Raw genomic sequence first — 6,507 nt, 5'->3', positions numbered from 1 at the left:
AGAATTCTTGAGTCAGCCCAGGGAAAAAGATGTCAGCAGTGTGGCTAGGAAGAAATAGTTCAATACTCTCAGAAGGCAGCCACCAACATGGTGGTTAAAACCAAGGGCTTTGAAATCAGACATAAATTCAAGTCTCCTCTCTGAAATTTAATATCTGTGTAAAGTTGGGGAAGCTACTTACACCACATAAGCCACGGTTTTCCTCTTTCTGCAATGAAGATAGCAGTCCTTACCTTATGGAATTACTGGTCAGATTAAATAAGATAATAAATAGAAAACAGCATGGTGCTCCCTCAGTATATGGAACTGTCACCATGCAAGCAGTGTGAAATGGTAGAGGTGGTAAGAAATCATATTGATATAGACGACACACTGTCTTCAGGTAATTTAGTCTCTCAAGCCTTTTCTACTTGAAAAGGAGGCTTTCTTCCCTAATTTATTCTGACCCAAAGAATTACACCCTCTTAGATAGACAAAGTGTTATTTAGAGATTTCCAATATGCCACCTTGATTTTAATGTTTACACAGATGAAAAGTGGCTTTTGCAGATTTTCTTTTTGATATACTATGATCTCTCAACATTTAATAAAAAGGATGTATTTTGACCAAGACAGCCCGTCAATTCAGTCAAACATCTAATTTGCCAGATTCTCCCCTCCCTCAACCTGAGTGACAGGCTGTTTGCCAACTTGATCTAATCGACTGAATGTTTTTGGTGCTTTGTCGATACAGACTCAAGTGATTTTTTTGTCTTTGTTATTTGCATGGACAACGGTACTGGATTTGAAGAAAGTGAGTGATCCTGGTGAATTTAAACCATTTGCTTTTGTGTTTCCTTCTTAATTTGGTCCTTTGAGGGCTTACGATCCAAAGGGAATACGTAGGGAGGACCTAGAAGAAGAGACTGGAAAATGAACCTGGAATGGATACTGGGTAATTAATGATCATGCTCTGGGGTGAGGGTTTTAGAACGGAAAGTATGGGCAGCTTAAATGTAACTTGGGGCTTGGCCCTGAGGACCCGTTCCCAGGTTGGAGTTAGGTTGGTTATAAGGAAGCCCTGTTTGTCTCCAATTTCTGTACCCATTGCCCTTCCACCTGTGTAGTGGAAATTTAATTTCTCTTGCCTCCCAGCCTCTATTCCTAATTTTCTTTAAGAAGTAATTCCATCATTTCCTTTTGGTAAATTACCTGTCTCCAGCCAAGTATGGGCTTGCTTTGTTATACTTAAATCAGGTTAGCATTCTCTCTTCTACTTTTGTCACAAGCTAGGTCCCTGCTCTCCTGGGACTCAGATTCATTGGGATTTTAAGGGCAGAAAATGTATTAGGAGCACATTCATCGGAGTGGGGGAAGTATGAGAAGATTATGTCATTCCTGCTCTCCAGACCCCCAGTCCCACCCTGCTTTCTACATTTTTCTGAGCTTGGTTCTCTAGCCTTCCTACCTCCCTAACCCTAACCCCGTCCTCATAACCTAAGGCTTCCCTATTCTGGCTAAGTTAGTCGGAATCTGTTTATGGGACTTGCAAACAAAGATGGGACTGTCGCCATTGGTTGCCCGGCCAACAGACATTGTCCTCTCTATTGTATGCTCACAGGTCTGCCTCACACAACAGAGGCTGATTATGTATTCACGTTCATGGCATCTCCTGAAGTCAGGTAGAGGTGGCTGTATTCGTTAGCTACGCCTGCTGTAACAAAGTACAAAAACTGGGTGGGCAGGGGGGGCTTAAACCACAGGAATTTGTTTTCTAGTTCTGGAGGCTGGCAGTCCAAGATCAAGGTGTCAGCAGGGCTGCTTCCTTCTGAGGGCTGTAAGGGAATGATTTGTTCCAGACTCCTCTCCCTGCCTTGTAGATGGCTGTCTTCCTTCCCCCCGTGTCTTCACATCACCTGCCCTCCGTGTCCAAATTTCACTGGTGGCTAAGACCCACCTTAAAGACTTCACTCCTTAAAAAATAAATGTTTATTTATTTGTTTTGAGAGAGAGAGTGGGGGAGGGGTAGAGAGAAAGGGAGAGAGAGAGAGAGAGAGAGAGAGAGAGAGAGAATCCCAAGCAGTCTCCCGGCTTTCAGCACAGAGCCCAACAAGGAGCTTGATCCCATGAACTGTGAGATCATGACCTGAGCTGAAGTCAAGAGTCAGATGCTCAACCAACTGAGCCACCCAGGTGCTCCAAGACTTCACTTTAATTTGATTACCTCTGTAAAGACCTTATCTTCAAATGAGGTCAGACTCTGAGGTATTGGAGGTTAGGACTTAAATGCATAAATTTTGGGGAGGCACAATTCAAACCTTACAAGTGGCCAAGTGACTCAGTTCTGACCAAAGAGGTTTAAGGGGAATGTTCTTTCTGGAAGAAGTTTTCCTGTGTGGCAACAGAGAGAGATGTATAACGAAAGGGCTTATTCTCTCCTGTCCTGCTTTGGATGCTGTAGTGTTAGGATATAATACTCAGGGTTATGGCAGCCATCTTGTAATCATGAGCTTATATGCTGGAGGCTGAATCTCTACTTTGTAGGAATGTAGAGTAAAAGAATGGAAAAAAGAAAGTAATAAGGATCCATGATGCAATGCTGAACCAACACAGGAACACTTAGCTCCAAACTTAAATATGTGAGATAACTAAATGCCTTGTTTAAATTACTGTCCCTTGTTATCATTCCTCCTTGAGATAGAACCCTCCCTAGATCCAATAAAATCCTCAGTGGCTTATGTCCCCACTCCTTTTCTCATTTCTTCAATATTGCATGTTATTAATGTATCCAGAGTATAAATGTCGGATATCACATCTGATCATAAAATTTCAAGGTCATCCAACTGGGTCCCTTGCTTCTACCTTTTCTGATGCATAGATTTCTCCTGACATCTGGGTCCGTGGCAGAATAAGCCCACAACTAAATCTCTGTTGCATTAGATCACCCCACCCTGGGAAGTACAGTTCATTTCTTTGCCATTTTTCCTCACATTTTACTGGAGGTGTGGTGAATACTGACATGGGGTCATGAAGGAGTGTGGGCATGAGGCAGGCTCACAGAGAAGCTAGCTTTTAAATTAGGGCTTCTTCTCCTTTTGTGTTTTATTTCATTTTAATTATTTATTTGAGTTACTATCCTATAGGGAAGGCCTGACCAAAGTCTTTAACTGCATTGAGGAAGAATAGATGAATAAAACAATTAAAATTGTCCTGGAGAGAGTGACATACTTACCTCCCAGGGTTGTTAGGATTAAATGAGCTAATACTATGTATGAAGCACTTAGTACAGTGCCAGGCTGGGTAAGAATTGCTATGTAAGTATTAACAATTAATGTACAGCTTATCAATTTATCACGCTGCTGATTGTTTATGTGCTTAAAGGAAAGCTGGGACATTTCTGCAGAATCCATAATAGCCTGAGAAGGTGGTACCCAAATTTGACCATGTGTTAAAATCAGCACTAACCAGGGTGATGCCTAGCCCCACTGAATAGGAATCTGGAGTTGAGGCTCGAAAAATCTTCATTTCTAGACTGTACCCCGCACGGTTCTGATGAAGCTGGCCTCATACCCTATGTGGAAATTATTGACAGTCCAAGGACAATGGCAACTTTTTGCTTATCAGATCTTAGCTATAGTGGCAATGGGCCAGGCATCATGGAAAAACCTGGAAGAAATCATTTAATCTAGGCCCTTATTTTGTAGATAGGAGGTTGAAGGCTAGAGCGATAAAATGACTACTGAAACCACAGAGCTAGTTAGTGGCAGAGATGGAGCCCAAACTCCCACCTGGAACCTTTTCTTTGACCTTCTTTCCTACCCTCTTACCCTCTGCTAAGCTACATACAAATGGCAAGATGGGGCTATCTTCCTAGTACTTCTCCCATTTTCGTGGTGTCTAGAAATGAGTAAGAGTCTAACGTATGTGTTTAATGGTGAATGAATTGTACTTAAACCATCTTCCTCTACCTCTCTGACTCATGTGCCCAAAAGAGCTCAGGTTTGCAACAAGTGGGGAGTTACGAGCTCTACACCGATGGGGCTCAGTCAGACAGGGAAGAGGGGAGGTTGTGTCCTCTGTTACATGCAGATTGGTCCCTCAGGGCTTTTGGGATTCTCATGGATGGAACCTTTTCCTTGCTACCTCCTAAGAGTAAGACTTATGCCTAGAACTTCATCTTGGCCAAGATGCTTGTGGTTCAAGGTTAAAGAAACCAACGTGAGCTTTCTTAAGTAGGAGGGGGTACTTATTGAGAGGAGACTGGCTTATTCCATGGAGCCCAAGCGCCTCAGCATGAACCACTCCAGGAGTTACTAAACCGCTAGGGACTTAGGCCACCATGTGTTCTTCTCTTGCATCTCTACTCTTCTGTCCCTGCAAATGTGCCTTCTCTGCTTCTCCAGCTGCAAGATCCAAGATGACCAGGCCGTAATTTCTAGGGATTCTCCTTCTTCCCCAATCCCTTATTTATAGGCATAGGCAAAGTTCTCTAGCTGCCTTTAGGTCACAATTCCAAACTTCTTGGGTAAAGCCTTTATTTGCCCACATGGGGCCATGGGGCCATACGTTCTTGGATTAGCTCTGGTTAGGGCCTCTGGGGTCCTAGCATTAGCATTACAGAATGCCCACGTGAGTGTCAGAGTAGCTGTGGACAAAGTGTAGCTCTTGCAGATAGTCTGGAGGGAGGTGTGTGTGCATGTGTGTGTGAGATGGCAGACTCTCTAAGCGTCTACGGGAGGTGGGTTTGTCAACTTTACTATGAAAACAAACAACCCCCAAATCCCAATGACTTACGACAATAAACATTTACATCTCACTTTACATGTGCTGTGGCTCTGTGCCACGTGTCTTCTCAGCCAGGACTCAGGTGGAAGAAGCAGCCCTTCTCTGGGAAATGTCTTTCTTGTCACAATGAGGAAAGAACAAGAGGCAGGGCCAAACTATGCACCTGCTCTGAAAGCTTCCCCTTGGAAGTGGCTTGGCTGGAGTCTGCTCACAGTCCGTTGGCCAAAGAAGTCCCAAGACCAAGCCTAACGATGAGGGAAGGAGCGCACACCACCTCCAGGAAGACTCTGCAGTTCCATCATTGATGGGCAGGCGGGGGGATCCTTTACAACTAAGTGTGAACGATAACAGTCGGTTGCAGCAGGTCTTAATAACGGCAACAATAATTAACCTTTAACAAATGTTTAAAATGAGCTAGACAGAGTGCAAAGAGGCTTATGCAAATTGCCTCATTTAATTATCCCAATAACCTTATGAAATAACCACTATTGCCCTCATTTTATTGACTAGAAAATGGAAGCTTATATAGGTTGAACAACTTGCCTCCTGCTACAGCCTGTAAGTGGGACTGCCCGGATCCAACCCAGGTGCTCACGGGGAATGCCACCTGTATCGGTTTCCTGTGGCTGCCGTACCAAATTACGACAAACGTAGTGGCTTAAAACAACACGCATAGAGCTCCTTTTCCGGTTATTGCAGCGAGCGGCACCGTGAGCAGCGGTCTCGCAGGACATCTTACACAAGGCCGTGCCGGAAGTCCTGCACGGGAACCAGTGCGAGCACCCAAAGTTTTTGGAGGGGGTGGAGCTGTAGATCACCTTGAAGAGCTACAACCCTCAGGAGGACAAATGCTTCTCGGCACCATCAGGCTTAAGTCCACTCCCCACTCCAGGTTCACCGTATTTGGGGCGACCAGCAGCACCGTGATGAGGCCAAGGCTCTGAACTTTTCCCACATAGACACTGAGGCACCGAAGAAACTCAACGACTATAAAAAATTAGTCAAGAAACTGGCCAAAAAGTATGATGCCTTTTTGGCTTTAGAGTCTCTTATTAAACAGATCTCACGAATCCTGGGCCCAGGCCCGAATAAGGCTGGCAAGTTCCCTTCCTTGCTGACCCACAATGAGGACATGATGGCCAAAGTGGATGAAGTGAAGTCCATGATCAAATTCCAGATGAAAAAGATGCTGTGTCTTGCCGTGGCTGTTGGGCACGTGAAGATGATAGATGATGAGCTTGTGTACAACATCTAATCAGCTGTCAATTTTCTGGTGTCATTGCTCACGAAGAATTGGCCGAATGTCTGGGGTTATACATCAAGAGCACCATGGGCAAGCCCCAGTGCTCATGCTAAGGCATAGTTTAAGAAACACTAGTGCTACTAAAAACCCAACTAACAAACCAACCAACACCCCCCCACCCTGCCCCACTCCTTCTATTATCACATAGTTCTGAAGTCTGACCTGGGTCTCACTAGGCTAAAATCAAGGTATAAGCAGGGCTGCATTCATTTTTGGACACTTTAGGGGAGAGTCCATTTCCTTGCATTTTCCAGCTTCTAGAAGCTGCCCCCACCCCTTGATATGTGTCCCCTTCCTCCATCTCTGAAAGTCTGTAGTGGTGGGTTGAGTCCTTCTTGCATATTACTCCAACCCTGCTTGCATTGTCATATCTACTTCCCTTTCTCCTCTGCCTCTCTCTCCTACTTTTAAGGACCCTTGTGATTACATTGAGCCTATCCA

At 44.5% G+C, this 6,507-nt stretch overlaps 1 pseudogene; it reads left to right on the top strand.

The window, feature by feature from the left end:
* The first annotated feature begins 282 nt into the window (after window positions 1-282).
* LOC122207736 lies at window positions 283-6,018 on the top strand (annotated as a pseudogene).
* The last annotated feature ends 489 nt before the right edge of the window (window positions 6,019-6,507 follow it).

Source organism: Panthera leo, chromosome E2, assembly GCF_018350215.1.
Source record: "Panthera leo isolate Ple1 chromosome E2, P.leo_Ple1_pat1.1, whole genome shotgun sequence".
Taxonomy (NCBI): domain Eukaryota; kingdom Metazoa; phylum Chordata; class Mammalia; order Carnivora; family Felidae; genus Panthera; species Panthera leo.
This window is presented reverse-complemented; position numbering and strand designations above follow the sequence as displayed.